The 16,602-nt window shown below is 38.2% G+C and overlaps 1 long non-coding RNA gene across 3 annotated transcripts in view; it reads left to right on the plus strand.

Annotated features, from left to right (window-relative positions):
* LOC100626591 (uncharacterized) overlaps window positions 1-15,975 on the plus strand; it is a 229,355-nt gene extending 213,380 nt beyond the window's left edge. The window contains exon 10 of one of the 3 annotated variants that reach the window (XR_014838532.1): window positions 12,043-15,975. This is a non-coding gene — a long non-coding RNA (uncharacterized LOC100626591). Of the gene's footprint in view, window positions 1-858; window positions 6,188-12,042 lie in introns of those variants that run through there. The other 2 variants (XR_014838529.1, XR_014838531.1) reach the window with 2 other exon arrangements.
* Window positions 15,976-16,602: the final 627 nt, after the last annotated feature.

Genomic DNA, 16,602 nt, shown 5'->3' on the forward strand with positions numbered 1-16,602 from the left:
TAAAAATTAATTTCCAGCTGAAGGGAAGAAATATCTAGAAGCGACTGTTGAGATAAGAGACCTGGGTGGGTCCCACACGGGTGCCCTGGTAGTCGTTAGTGCTGGTTGTCCCATATGTCTGGTTATACGCAGTCCCTAATTCTACTCAATATATTGCCCCTACTTTAGGAAACACAGTAGTATTACATTTATCTGTTCTCTTCAGATTGGACATGGCCATATGACTTACAGTAACAAATGCAATATGGCAAAGGAAAATTTAAGAGATACAGTATGACTCGCCACCTTCCCTTCCCATTGGGGTGGTTTTCGTGAGAACATGTGTTGAGGTGAAGTCTGAGTCCCTCAGTGAGTACCAGGCACAAAGCTTCCCTGACAAGCTGCACTGGACACAGTGATTGAGAAATTGACTTCTGTTGTGTAAAGCAGTTGAGGCTTTAAAGACGTGTGTGTGTGTGCATGTGATTTCATCAGGCCTTCAAAATAGACCCCTCAGTTGCTATCCGAACTCTAGCTGGTGGAATGCTCAGGATCTGAGTTCGCATTTCCTGGATTGGAATCTCAGCTCTGCCACTGACTAACTGCGGTCTTGAACAAATTGTTTGTTTTTCGGTACTTTAGTTTCCTCATTTGTAAATTAGAAGCAAAATTAATATTTTGCACAGTGTTATTGAGAATTAAATAAATGAATATTGGTAAAGTGTTAAGGATAGTTTCTATCACACAGGTAACATGTAAATGTTAGGTTCTCCTCTCCTCTGCTCTCCTCTCCTCTTTTCTCTCTCTCTCTCTCTTTTTTTTTAGGGAAAAAATGACCATTCATTTTATTTTTTTTCTTTTTTAAAAAATTGAATATAGTTGATTTACAATGTATCAGGTACACAGCAAAGACATTCAGTTGTACATGTTTATAATAAATATCCACTTTCTTTTAGATTATTTCCCATTTTTTTATTCAACGAATTTATTGCATATGTAGTTGTATAATGATCATAACAATCAGATTTCACAGGATTTCCATCCCATAGCCCAAGCACATTCCCCCCACCCCCCCAAACTGTCTCCTCCGGAGACCATAAGTTTTTCAATGTTTGTGAGTCAGCATCTGTTCTGCAAAGAAGTTCAGTCTGTCCTTTTTTCAGATTCCACATGTCAGTGAAAGCATTTGATGCTGGTGTCTCATTGTATGGCTGACTTCGCTTAGCATGATAATTTCTAGGTCCATCCATGTTGCTAAAAATGCTGGTATTTCGTTCCTTTTAATGGCTGAGTTATATTCCATTGTGTATAGGAACCACATCTTCTGGGTCCACTCCTCTGTCGATGGACACTGAGGTTGTTTCCATGTCTTGGCTATTGAAAAGAGTGTTGCAATGAACATCGGAGTACATATGTCTTTGCGAGTCATGGTTTTCTCTGGGTAGATGCCCAGGAGTGGGATTGCTGGATCGAATGGTAGTTCTATGTTTAGTTTTCTGAGGCATCTCCATACTGCTTTCCACAGTGGTTGCACCCATTTACAATCCCCGCAACAGTGTACTAGGGTTCCTTTTTCTCCACACCCTCTCCAGGACTTATTGTTTGTAGACTTTTGGATGCTGGCCATTCTGGCTGGTGTAAGGTGGTACCTCAGAGTGGTTTTGATTTGCATTTTTCTAATAATGAGTGATGCTGAACATCTTTTCATGTGTTTTTTGTCCGTCTGTATGTCTTCTTTGGAGAAGTGTCTGTTTAGATCTTCTGCCCATTTTTTGATGGGGTTTGGTTTTTTTCTGTATGGAGCTGCAGAAGGTGTTTATAAATTTTGGAGATGAATCCCTTGTCCATTGATTCACTTGCAAAGATTTTCTCCCATTCTGTGGGTTGTCTTTTCATGTTGTTTAAGGTTTCCTTTGCTGTGCAGAAACTTTGAAGTTTGATTAGGTCCCATTTGTTTATTTTTGTTTTTATTGTCAATACTCTAAGAGGTGGATCTGAGAAGATGTTGCTGTCGTTTATGTTACAGAGTGCTTGGCCTATGTTTTCCTCTAAGACTTTTATAGTGTCTGGTCTTATATCTAGGTCTTTAATCCATTTGGAGTTTATTTTTGCGTGTGGTGTTAGGGAGTGTTCTAATTTCATTCTTTTCCATGTGGCTGTCCAATTTTCCCAGCACCACTTGTTAAACAAGCTGTCTTTTCTCCATTGTATATTCTCTTTTTTCTCCCTCTCCCTCCCTCCCCCACTTTTCTTCTCATGCCAGACCTTCCCTAAGAGATAATCCGTGACAAAGAAATGAACAAAATATTAACCTCCAAGGATTTTAAATAGTAGCTTAATTCATTTGAAGTTTTTTAAAACGTATCAAATTAGAATGTTAATGAGAATAATAGAATACCTCCTTTCATCATAACTGCTTAACTGTATTTATTGCATTTATGTGCTTGCCCTTGTGAGATAACTAGACATTTAATATTACCTGACTTCCCAGTAACCAGCTTCATGCAAGAATTTCCCTCTCTAATCACGCTCTTGCTTTCCTCTCTTCCCCAGGCGGTGAGGTGGGAGGAGGGGGAGGGCAGGGTGGGCACCAAACATTCGAGAAGAGAGCTAACTAATTAACTTTTAAACTTGGTTTCATCTTCTTCCCCACAGTGGATCTAGAAACCTCCCTAAGCTACCTGGGTGAGTGCTGCAGATTTGAAAGCAATCTTTTAATATATTCACTTGATTTTAAAGACAGAAACCTCCCTGGAACATTTAACCACAGGTACCCACTTTTGCTTTTCTGAGTGGCTGCTCCCTGAACTTCTCTGAAGCTGCTGTTAGAGGTGGTTAGGATATATTTCCAAAGATTCAAGTTATGTGCTGGACTATTAAGTCTTTGAGGTCCCAGAAAAACCACAAAGGATTGCTGGTGTCAGGACTGAGGGAGAAACAAGCTTTGAAATATAGGAGATGATAAAAAAGCAAAGCCTCTGCAGGTATGTCTTCCCAATCAGATAAAAATACAAACCAAATGGACAATAAAGGCAGGCTTTGCAAAGCTCTTGCCTGTGGGGTGGAAAAGTTGGGGAGGGGAGGGTCAGCGAAAGGGGGATAAAAACCCTCCTGGTGCATTTAAACCTAAAACCCGATGTTTAATTATAGCATTACCACAAAATTTTTTCAAGTCCATGTTGGTGACCAAAAAGGGACACAGGTGGACATTTTAGAGAACCCTAGATATAGAAGCTTTGTTCTCTGTTTAGAAAGTCTCTCAAAACCCTTGGTTCTAAATCACAGGTTTCATCTACATGGCTCATCAAAAGATCACAAATTTCACTTTTTCCTCCAGAATGCTGGATGAGAACATTCAACCAGAAATAAGGTCACTGGCAAAGTGATTCAGGGCTTATTGGATTCTTAAGGTTGTTTTCCAGGGATATTTATAAGAGAAATGTAATTTTTGGAAAGAAAAATATGTTGTGAATTGATGACAGTTCTTTCTGGCCCCAGATCTTTATTAAGGCAAAAGCATTGCAGCCACACAGAAGAATCTGAGTCTCAGCTTTAACTTTTTTCACATAAAAATGCACCAACCTCAGTATTCTGTAGAAAGACCTAGAGTTTTTAGTGCCTTTAGTTTTGTGGTTTCCTGATTTACATGGGGCTTTGTGCATAAATATGCAGCTCCCCACTTCCTGAATGAAAATAGGCTTTCCTATTTTATGGGCCCGCATACATTGTACTGAATTTCTCCACAAAGGACAAAATTTATGTTGAAGGCTGATCCAAGGGAAATTGACCTGAAAAGATTTCTCCAAAAGTAGCAGAAGTGCCTACTTTAATCGTAGATCCTGGTGGATGAGCTGAGTAGATAAGTTCATAAGACATATATTAATGACAATAATATGAACACTTTTATTAAAAATCAATCAAATTAGGAAATTATAGATCACAGAGAGCACTATCCATTTATCATGACTTTTTATGTAGAATTTTCTGTTTACCACCACTGAAAAATTAGTCATGATTCAGGATATCTTCAAAAACATACTTAAGGAGACAACCCCTAAATGTTCCATAGTCTCAGCCTTGCTTTCTAAGTATGGTTATCTTAAACACAGATCTTTCTCAACAGAGTCAGTTAAGAGCAAATATGACTTCATTTAGCCCTACTTCATGTTTTTTCTCTGGTCTTATTACAACCCCTTTGCTCTTGGTGAAAATTTTATATCGTCCTTCCTTTCCTTTCATCATCCTTCCTACCTTCTTTGCCCTCTTCCTCCTCCTCCCCTTCCTCCTCCACTTCCTTCTCTAATACTGCTGTAGAGGAGCTGCTATCATAGTAAAATTCCAGACTAAGAAACTTCTATCATTTTAAGTCTCCTTGTGGACTTGTGATAGAGCTGCAGTGATAAGGAGGCTATTAGAGTTGATTGATTCATCAAACAAGAGCTGTGGGCAAATATCTGAAATGAGTAGTGTTGGGAAACATAAAGCACACCATCTCCATCCAGAGAATTTACAAAACTGTAGGTTGTAAAGGCAGGTAGGAGTTTGGGTTAATTTTTCAAAATCCTTCTCGACTTTGTCACTTAGAAAGAGATACCTCATCCAACCATACCCCACAAAGAAGGAGAGTTTAAGGGTTTCAATTTCTGTTTTTTGTCTATTTGAAATTACTTTGTTTCTGAACAAAAACTATCTTTCAGCAAATGGGAATTTCTATTAAATTCACTCTATTCATAATGCATTCAAAATCTAATACATAATTTTCCTAAACCATTTTGGGAGAAATATTGAAAACCACACGTGATGATATGAAAATAGTATTTGAATGAAAACATCGCTGTGGAAAACTGGTATGCATGAGTATGACATTTCTCATTTGACTAGAGTTAACCATAGATGCTGTTAAGCTGGGTCTACATAGTGCAACCAGAGTGACAGTTTTAAAGTCGGTTGGAATTCATGGGTTTGTTTTGTTTTGTTTTGTTTTTAACCAAGTTTGTTTTTTAAGCAAATTGACTGGTTAAAGGGTCAGGGTGGTTGTATGGTTCGTGTAAAACAACTCTAGACCTATAGTGAGATTTGGACACATGATCCTTACAATGATTCGTTATAACTTTGATGGCCCTTTTGATTTCCCTTTACTTTGAGGTTGTTTGTGTTTTTCATGAACTCTGTATTGATGAAGCAACTCAAAATATATTTGCCACAGTAGGATAGTTTTCCTAACCAACTTACTTTTCCAACACATTATTTTTCTTTCATCTGCTTAAGGAATTATATTGTTTTTAAGGCTAAATTCTTCATCCTGACATTCAAGGCTTTATGGAACTATCTCTGATAAATGTCTGGGGAGGGAGTTAGGTACTAAGCACTCATTCTTGTGCCTCGTCTGCCTTATCTTGTGTGGCAGAGGCTACAAGCCTCAGAACTACATTTTCAGACCACTTTTTCTCCTTTGTTTTGGATAGATTGGCTCTTTACCTAATAGTCACACTTATGTAAGATTTAGAAAGAAGAAGAGAGGCAGAAGTTTTCTGGTACTTTTTCTGACACCAGACCATGGGCTTATAGAAATGAGTTTTCTAACGATCTCTGTTTTCTTCTGCTATTCACCTACCACAGGTATGTGGAGACACTATCAAGTGTTACTGGTTTTCTGCCAGTTGTAAACTTCTGGACATGAGTTTCTGACTCTGTCCAGGCCTTTCCATGATTTGTAAGTTCTTCTGTACAATATATTCTTTTCTGTTTTAAATACACAGAATGGCTTATGGTTTTCTAACTGAACACTGACTATGTAATATAAACCCTCATTTGATAAAGATGCCTGAAACCAAAGGCAAAACATAGACCTACTCTGTGCTTCAGTGGACCCTCTTGTCTCTCCATATCTTTACCCATTCAAATTCATCTGAGTCTGCCTCCATGCAACATTTCCGCCTACTGAGCTCCCATTAAATCCATATTTCTTAACTCTTTCAGTGGTAGTAGCCTATAGAGAACAATTTTTGAACCTCAGTTTTAATCCTCTTCTGTATTGTTCTTTTTATAAAATCATGTTTTTCTTTTTAGTATCCCCCTTTACATTGTAAGCTCCAAGAGAACAAGTCTACTTTTAAATGTTTTTTCTTCTGGTTCCTTGACAGAGGCAACACAGTGTGACATGCATAATGGAATTACAGAAAAAAAAAAAGAAAGAAAAAAGAAAAAAAAATCTGTGCTTTTGTTTTGTAAACGTGAAAGTTATATATGCTTATTGTACACACATATATAAAGCAGGTAACAGATAATATTCTTAATTTTCTAATTCAGAAATCACCACTGATAATCATTTTATTCATGAATATTGAAGTATAACATATTAAGACTAGGACAAAGTTTTATATATCATTTTTTTCTACTAACATCATAAAGCAAATATTTTGCCATCTTTAAAACTTTCACATGAGCATTGAGATGGTTTTACAGCACTTTATTGTACACATGTGCTGTTATTTATTTAATAGTTCCTCTCGCTGAGTATTTAGGTTGTTTCTCCTTTTTTTACTATAAATAATGCTGCAGTAAAAATAATTACACATAAATCTTAGCATCACAAAAAAATTCTCAGCGTATTATTTCAAGATGGAAGATATTAGAAATTATCTATTAAAAATAAATATTATTGTAAGTGATTTGCAGAGAGCTGTGAGATTGCAGAGGAGAAAGCAAAGAATTCATTGATAAGGAGGCTGTCTTCAGTAAATAATAAATGACTGAATGAATGAGAAAAATAATCCTGTTGCAAATCCATTTCACATATAGCACGTAAATAAAATAGTTGACTGCTGTATTTAGAAATGTACTTTATATCAACATATGTCATTTATACCTACATAGCTTTACTTTGTCCTGCATTTGCTCTTGATTTTGAAGCTTCTCTTGCATGAAAAGTTCATCAAATCTAGTACATATTAGAACTAACAATTAAAGAATCCAATCAAGGATATTATTTTACCACTAGTTTTAACTAAAGAACAAACCACTTAATTAAGCTCAATGAAATCCATACTGAGGGGGTACTGAGGGGCTTTGCAAGACAAGTAGGTGGCACTTTGGTATTGCGGTCTGGCTGAGTTGAGCAGATTGCCTAGAGGAAAAGTAGGAAGGGGAGTCCCATGGAATGTTGATGTGGCCAATGCAAATGCACTGGGCTAACACAGAATTATTTTGAGGCTTAACCATTTGAGGGGCCTGCTCTCTGGACTATACCCCAGATGAGCAATATGAACAATAATTGAGCAATTTCTCAATTGAGAGATGTGCAGTGGGTAAACAAAGCTAGCTATTTCCAAGTTAGCCTCTGGGCTGTCAATTCCTCTGGGCATTTAACATATCAGACACCAATAGTTTCTTTTCATCATATTAGTGCTAAGAAAAATGGAAAACTGCATCAAATACCAATATAATATGGGGGGAAATAAAGGTCAGGTTTTACATAATAAAGGAAATCATTTTGTTGTGCTGACAATCCCTAGAACTTCATTGGTCAGGATGTTCAGAGACAGTTACGTGATGGAAAACATTAGAGTGAGAAGCTTCTTCACATTTACAACGACTCTGATGAGCAAGATTTCTTTCAAAAAGTATTCCAGAAGGAGATCCTGAAAGAAGCCAAACACAGCACAAAATAATGTTGGTTTAGACAGTGAAGTAAGGGAACTTGTAGGCAGCCTTCTCTTTTGTTTGGCATGAGTGATTAATAGCTGGTTCTGCCCAGAATTTGTCATCTCACATGCTGGGCTCCTGGCACCCTGATGTATGTGCAGCCAACACAACTCTTACTTTGGCACTGGATCTTGACAGAAACAGTACTCGAGACAGAGCATATGTTCTATATTGATGCACTGTTCTAGGTGACCTAGGAGTAAAGAAATGGTAGCTCTTCCAAATATGCCTTAACAATGGGCCATGAATGAGAAGTTCACTCTTGAAGACAATAATAAGAGATATTTTTAAAAACCACTTAATATGAATCTGGCACTTTTTTAAAGTACTTTGCATATATTAACTCATTTAGTCCTCACAACAACCACAAGAGAGAGGCACTGTTAATCGCCTACAAATGAGGAAACTAATAGATAGAGATAGAACTCAAGGACTCTTCCCAAGTCACAGAGCTGAGTTTGTAAGATGCGGCACAATGCTCTTTTCCTTAGAATCCCTCTGATGGCTTCTAGTGCATATGTCAACTAACTTTACCGATCTGGCCTCAACCATCTTCTCTGTCTCATCCCCTCTTACTATATAGGACATTCTCTCTATTCAAAGCACTCAGATAATTTGCCATTTCCAAAATTTGCTTTGTCTTACCCGATCCACAGCTATCTGACATACTCCTTCGCTGTTTGGCACATTTCAACTTCAAAGTTCAACTGAAATATCTCCTATTTCTAAGGTCATCATAGATGTCTCCTTTGCAGGAGAACATAATTATTCTCTCCTCTGTTCTCTGTAGCCTTTCTTCCTTGCCCTGATTAGCACTTATCATGTTATATTACCTGTCATTTTGCATATCTTCTTCTTTCAAGTGGTATTCCTTCAGAAAAGGCGCAGGAACAATGTGCCACTCATTTTTATTTTTAAAGATCCCTCATCTGTAGCAGAATGCATGATATAAAATATATACTTTATAGGCTTATGCTGAATTAATAATGGCAGATAACTAGTTAGCAACATAAATGACTACGAAACACCAGGAGAGTGGAAACATCAGACAAATTAGGAATAAATGGTGCTCATTTACCTAAACTTAAAGGTAATATCTATGATACACACACACACACAGTGTATATTCTAACTAATTAGATCAGAATATATATATGTGTGTGTGTGTATATATATATATGTATGTATGTATACATATATATCTGGGGTTGATAAACTGCTAGTATATCCAAGATTGGACCTGAGCCATTCTTTCCAGAAAGCAAGCCCCTGATTTTTGCTTAACTTTTACCCTCACCTTTTGCTTATGCCTTCAGCAATAATCACTACCCTGCTGGTATAGTCATTTTCCATATTGATCACTGGACACAAGACCAGAGGAATAGCTGCTGGTGAGGGCTCAGCACTCAATCCTTACCCTTCTTTCCCTCACTGGCCTCTGCTTCCCTGTGCAGTTTACTTCATCCTTCCATGAATATTCGTGGGCCCCATTCTTTGGGTTTGGTACAGAGAGTGAGCAAAAAAGACAAAGCTCCTTCCCTCATGGGGTCTGGGGAGTGAGCATTGGAAAAATGGACAGGTAGCCACTATTTTGAGGTCTTGACTTCTCCACCTCCACTCTACTGATTCTATTCTTGGTGAGATCAATTGCCAAGAGTAGGAACTTTAGTTGTGATAAGTGTGAAGGTGTTAGGAGAGGGTTTAATCTGGCTAGTGTAGCAGGTGAAATGAGAGGGAACACTGTGAGGGAGGTCTACCTAACAAGGAGAAAATTGAGAGAAATTCAGCCAGAATGTAGCCCTACTTTCTTCTAAATGGAAATACTCATCACTGTGAGAATAGAGACAAACAGAATGTGAGAAAGAAAAATAAAGTAACAGTATTTATCTATTTAAGCATTTTGCATATATTAACTCATAAAACGCTATTAGATAAAACACTGTTAGATAATACAGTATTATTCCTATTTTACAGGTGAGAAAACTGAGGTACAAAGTGACATAAAAGAATGAATAAGGATGGTGGTATTTAACAAAGAACAGAGTCCTTATTCTAAATCATTAAATGGTATTGTCTCTTAACAAAATACTACTTTAAGGAAAAACAGATATGAATTATCTTATTATATTACAGGAAAATCAAGGACATTTTATATCCCTTGAAAAGTGGTTCAGCTAAATTTAGTTATCACGAGTTGATTGTCTGGTATACGGCTTATTGAAGAATTTCAGTTTTGCTTCCTCTCTCATGTCTCTTGCTCTGCTGATATGCCTTGTAGGAAAGAGAACAAAGGAGGAAAACTAATTGCACCATTTCATAGAGACCTAATCACTCAATACTCTTTCATGTCCTGCTCAGAGCAAATTTTTAAAACTGATACCATATATGAAAAACAATTTTCTGTAGAAATTTTGTAGAATTTATTAATAGAATTCTGGATAGTCACTCTTGTGAACTCTGAGGAAGGAGTTGGTGAAAATGAAGACTGTCCTCCCGTGGGACACAGGCACTGAGGTTGGGACATAGCAACTGTGGTAGGGAGCTGGGGAGACTTCCAAAAGCTACAAGAACATGGGCATTTACTATAAGATAAATAAAATTACTGAGAAAAATCGGTCTTAATGATGGTTTAGAGAAAGGTTCAACACACTTTTTTTGGTAAAGGGCCATATGAGGAGTTCATTGGTGGCTTGGTGGGTTAATGATCCCACTGCTGTGGCATGGGTTCAACCCCTAGCTTGGGGACTTCCACATGCCCTGGGAAAGGGAGGATAAAAAGGGGCCATGTGATACATATTTTAAGGTTCTGAGACACATAGTCTCAGCTCATGGAAACAACTACTCAACTCTGCTACAGTAGCGCCCATGCAACTGAGAAAATGCCTAAATTGAAGGAGAGTGGCTCTGTTCCAGTAAAACTTTATTAAAACATATAGTGGAGCAGATTTAGCCTGCAGGGCACAGTTTGTGGGACCATAGTGAACAATACATTTGCCACTGAAGATTATAATTTGTCTCCCCACCATTGTGTTCTCTGAAACAGTACAAAATAAAAAGGTATTTATTGGTCAGGGCTCAGAGAACTTCTCTGGTTGGAATTCTGAGAAGTTCTACTTTGAGGAAAGGTATCAAGACAGATGCTAGAAGTAAATATAAAGATGAAGAAAAATGGCCTGAAGCCTAAGAAGAGGTATTAGGAAGCCAATAAGGAAGCACCTTTTTCCTTTGAGGACTCTGGGCCCAGGACCCTGACTGTCAGTTGTAGGAGATGAGGAAGATGCATAGCCATGGCCTCAAGATCTAAAGCCTGAGAACCTGACACCATCATGCTTAGAAGGAGAGAAATCAAGGCCATGGATGGAGCCTTCACTGCTAGATGTGGTGTCACCCCAAGTTTGTCCCAGGATCAAAGGGAAATAGGATAGAGGCCAGGAACATTTCTGAAGCTGCCTATTTGGTAAAATATGAGCTAGCATAATTAACTACCTTAGAAAACACATTATGTAGACTCATGGGTTTCTATTTTTTTTATATACTTTATCTTTCACTTTTAAATGTTTTCTCATTTTTTTTAAGGATTATTTTGGAAAAACATCAAGTTTCATCTTCCCTAGACATCTTTCCCTAATTTCCTCTCTGTCAGCTACCACTGCCTGCATTTCAGGCCTTTGGGTTTCTAGCCTTGATTATTGGTGATTATTATGATTCATAGCTGGTCTTGCTGCCTCTGGCCACAGCCTCGAATGACCTCCTCCACTCTGTAATCTATCTAATATGTGAAATCTGACCATGTCGCTTGTTATTTTAAGGCCCTTCAGTGGCTCCCCACTATGTACAGAAAGAAGCTCAAAGTTGTTAAAGCAAAAGAGAGGGACCTTACTATTTTGCCCTTGTCTGCTTCCCCAGAATTCTTTTGCCACTTACTACTTTGAACTTTCTGCATGAACACCATCAAATGGTTTTCAGTTTCATGCCATGATGAGCTATTTCTTGCCTCTGTACCTTTGGTCATGCCAAGATTCTCAGTCCATGACCCCTTTTCTTGACTCCCATCCATTCTTTAACCCTCAGATTCTGTTACTTTCTCACAATTTGTGGACATTTCTCTCACGGTGTTAAAATATTCTGTTTCCTTACCTTCACCTGGACTGGACTGTGGGCAGGACATAGATTTCGTGTCTGTGGCATAGGGCCTGGCCAATACTATATATATTTTTCAACTCAACCACAAATGAGTAAATATCTGCGATAACTAGGTGAACAGAAAATTCTCAGGGATGAGGTTTAAAATAGGGAAAGAGGAAAGAAGTAAAAACTCGTGGCAAAATAGAACTTGCACACTCTTTGCTTTCAATTTAGGCTAGGGGTCAAACCAGAACTATAGCTGCTGGCCTATACCGCAGCCACAGCAATGCGGGATCTGAACTGCGCCTGCAACCTACACCACAGCTTTCAGCAACGCCGGATCCCCAGTCCTCTGAGAGAGGCCAGGGATTGAACCCGCATCTTTATGGATACCAGTCAGATTCATTTCCGCTGCACCACAGTGGGAACTCCAAGGAAAAAAACAGCATTTAATATGAGTTTGTATACTACAGTCTAAGGAGATTTTGTATGAGTTCTGAGCGATATAGGTACTCATAGGAATGTATCTCTAATTTTTCCCCATCTTAGTTAATGGTGTTAACTTTTAATGATAACCTCTGCCCTTGGGTCTGCAGAAATTCAAAACGGTTTGGGTATTTTGATGTGCAGGGAAAAAAAATGGACACTTCCAAAAAAATTTTTTTGACCACACCCATGGCATGTGGAAGTTCCTGGGTCGGGGATTAAACCTGAGCCACAACAGTGACCAGAGGTGATGCATGGACAACACCGGATCCTTAACGTGCTGTGCCAGAAGAGCACGCCTGTACACATTAAAAAAAACCCAAATCCTTAAGCTTTCTCTGCTTATCTTTAGCACTTATCTGTGGCTTTTGCAATGCTAGCATTACCATAGTGATAAATAGGGGGTGATGCTATCCATAAAGTTTCCTGCATAGTTCAATAAAAATACCAGTAATGACTATTTTTTATTGGTTATGCCTGGCACCATGCTAAGCATTTCACATACATTATTCCAATTAATTACAGTACCTCTATGTTACAAATCAGAAATGTGAGGCCCAAGGCCACCCACTGACAGAGCCAGGATTCTGACACCAGTAACTATGCTCACCACACTACACATTTGCTCTAATTTATTAATTCCTTTAGGTCTTTCTCTTTCAAGTGGCTTTAGTCAATACAGCCACTGTGGGTTCTGCGCATATGCTGGAAATAGCATGGTCTGTTAATTCTAACCCTCCACTGACTGTATCAGGCAGTTCCTAGTTTTGAGCTCGGGCTCAAAGTGTAGACTCTTTTATGAGATTTCTGGCAGAAGCAGGTGAAAGGAAGAATTCAAAACCATTTCCTTTGTTGGGAGAGACACATCAAGTAGTTGGGAGGGAGTGGGGCTGTTCCATTCAGCCCTCAGTCTAGTCTCTTGGAGAGCAGCACTGAAGTCTCTCCCATAATTGCCTGCCTGGAAGGTGGAAAATGGGATAAGTGATGTCACCGCAAATGCAGACATGCTGAACCCAATATTGCACATCAGTGAAATGGCTCAGGGATTAGCTAGGCATCCTCAACCCATTTTCACATTTAGTTTTCCTTCAAAGGAGAACTATATAAAATATACAACAATAACCCATGGCTTATTTTAAAGTGCTTTCTTCTGACAGTCCTTAGTAGCACATGATTAGAGTTAAAAACCAAGAAACTAATCCTTCTTCAGCTGCTGACCTGCAGTGTGAAATGCAGTCAGGTAACCTACTCCAGGGCTGACCAAGGCACAGGTATTTATTAAGTATCTATTAACAGTCCAGCATGAATTTTTATGCTTTGGGTATCAAAAGAGTATTGAAAGCTAGGTTTCAGCTTACCCTGAGCACCACACAAGTCAAAATAATGAATTTCAGTGGTTAAATGACTGGTATAAACTACGGCAGTTGGGATGACAAATAAATGAATGACAGCTGGACTGGTCAAGCATAGTGAGCAATTGCTCTGACTGCCCACAATCTACTTGTTTTTCCTCTAATAACATAATACATATTTTGCTCTGAGAAGTCGTGCATCCCTACTCTAAGTCCGCTTAGTTTGGGTGATGACTAAGACAGGAATGGGAGCATGACTGACTATAGCCAGTGAGATTTTAAAAATATTCCTGTATTGCCTATGGCTGAAAGGAGACTTACACATGGACTTTTCAGTTAGCTGAAACAAGAAATTTCTTTTTTCTTAAGCCAGTTTGCTTTGGCTTGTTTGCTACTTGCAACCAAAATATTGCTAACGGGTTTTCTGCTTCTAGATAGGGTAGACTTCTGCTTCTCAGAAGGATACAGTAGAAGCTGACAGGGTAATGTTCCCACTGCAACAACTTGAAACCAACAGATAAATTGCAAACTTCATATTTCTGAATGCATGGGGGAAATGTAGAAGTAACAGAGATGAGATAAACCCTAAATCTTGAGAGGTGAGAAGCTGACTACTCTAGTCATTTTTCAACCTGAGTCATCTGCCAATTTTGAGCATGACCTGAGGAGCAGGCTCGCTGATGAAGCAGAACTCTGCTGGGAGTAAGAGTGACCACCTGAGCTTTTAGCAGTTACAGGGGGCTGATATGGCAGTTTGGAAGCTTGAAGAGACTCAAATACTTATTGTTTCCAGATAGGTTCTAGAGCTGCAGGGGAACTAAGCTAAAAGCTTCTAAAATGCAGAGTAAATTATCTAGAGTTTCTTGGTGCTTAGGAACTAAGATCTGCCAGTGAGAGAGCTTGCATCAAGAAAATTTACTTAGGGTCTAGAGATTGACTGAAACTTACAGAGAGCAGAGACGGAAACCAGTACTGTTCTGGGGCTCAGGAAATATTTCTGACAGGGATATACATGTCCCTGACAGAATATATAAATATATATATTTGTCTCTTTTTAGGGCTGCACCCATGGTATATGGAGGTTCCCAGGCTAGCCACAACCACAGCAACACAGCTATACCACAGCTTACAGCAACACCGGATCCTTAACCCACTGAACGGGGCCAAGGATAGAACCTGTGCCCTCATGGATGCTAGTCAGATTCATTTCTGCTGAGCCATGATGGGAATTCCTGTCAGGGTTATATTAAAAAATCTAGGAGATTTAGGCTCTTGCACCAGTGAAAATCAGGAATGGACTTAATATTATAAATATTGCAATCTAGTTTTGTTCCTAATGAATTTCTAAATGGGTTAAGATGATTGTATTTTGCTATATTTGCATAATTATGAAGAAAACACTATGGTGAAAGATAAAATAATCTGGACTCTCTTTTTTTTTTAAATTGAAGTATAGTTGATTCACAATATTGTGTTAGTTTCAGGTTATAGCAAGGTGATTCAGTTATATATTTCTTTAGATTATTTTCCATTATAGGTTATTATAAGATATTGAATATAGTTCCCTGTGTTATACAGTAAACTCTTGTTGCTTATCTATTTTATGTACAGCAGTTTTTATCTTTCAGTCCCTTAATCCAATTTATCCCCCCCATTTCCCTTAGGTAACCATAAGTTTGTTTTCTATATTTGTAAAACTGTTTTTTATTTTGTATATAGACTCATTTGTATTATATTCAGATTCTAAAAATAAGTGATATCATATAATATTTGTTTTTCTCTGATTTTCTTCACTTATAATCTCTGGGTCTATTTATGTTGCTGCAAATGGCAATGTTTCATTTTTTATTGGTTAGTAATATTCCATTGTATATATGTATGTAAATATACATACATGCATACACATACACAAGATTGCTTTGGCAATTCTGGGTCTTTGTGGTTCCATATAAATTTTAGTATTATTTATTCTAGTTCTGTGGAAATACATTATGCGTTTTTTTGATAGGGATCACATTAAATGTGTGGTTGCTCTGGAGGTAGTATGACCATTTTAAGAATAATTCTTCCGGAGATCCCGTCGTGGCGCAGTGGTTAACGAATCCGAACCATGAGGTTGTGGGTTCGGTCTCTGGCCTTGCTCAGTGGGTTAATGATCCTGCGTTGCCGTGAACTGTGGTGTAGCTTGTAGACGCGGCTCGGATCCCGCGTTGCTGTGGCCCTGGCGTAGGCCCGTGGCTACAGCTCCAATTCGACCCCTAGCCTGAGAACCTCCATATGCCGCGGGAGCGGCCCAAGAAATAGCAAAAAGACAAAAAAAAAAAAAAAAGAATAATTCTTCCAATGCAAAAGCATGACCTATCTTTCTCTGTCCTTGAATTACCTTTATTTTTCTTTATCAGTTTTTTATAGCTTTCAGTGAATAGGTCTTTTAACTCCTAGGTTAAGTCTATTCATAGTTTTTCAATGAGATTTTAAACTGGGTTTTTTTTTTTTTTTTTTTTTTTGCTTGCTCCTTCTGATCTCTTATCATTTGTGTGAAGAAATGCAACATGTTTGTGTATATTAATCTTATATCCTTGTGGAATTCATTTATTAGTTATAATAAATTTTGTGTTGAGTCTTCTGTGACAGTGTATCGCGTCACTGCAATTAATGACAGTTTTACTTCCCTCTTCCAACTTGGGTACATTATTTTTTTAATTGTCTGACTGCTATGGCTAGGACTTCCAATGCTGTGTTGAAATAGAAGTGGTGAGAATGGGAATCCTTGTCTTTTTCCTGAATTTAGCGGGAAGGCTTTTAGATTTTTACCATTGAGTATTATGTTGGCTATGGGTTTGTCATTATGTTTGTCTCAACATAATGGGTTTTTATTATGTTGAGATATGTTCCCTCTATATTCAGTTTGGTGAGAGTTTTTTTTTTTATCATGAATGGATGCTGGATTTTATCA

Source organism: Sus scrofa, chromosome 2 (genome assembly GCF_054392235.1).
Source record: "Sus scrofa isolate SSC_HxYL_T2T_F1_AM1 chromosome 2, Sscrofa_HxYL_maternal_Yorkshire_Landrace_v2.0, whole genome shotgun sequence".
Lineage (NCBI taxonomy): Eukaryota > Metazoa > Chordata > Mammalia > Artiodactyla > Suidae > Sus > Sus scrofa.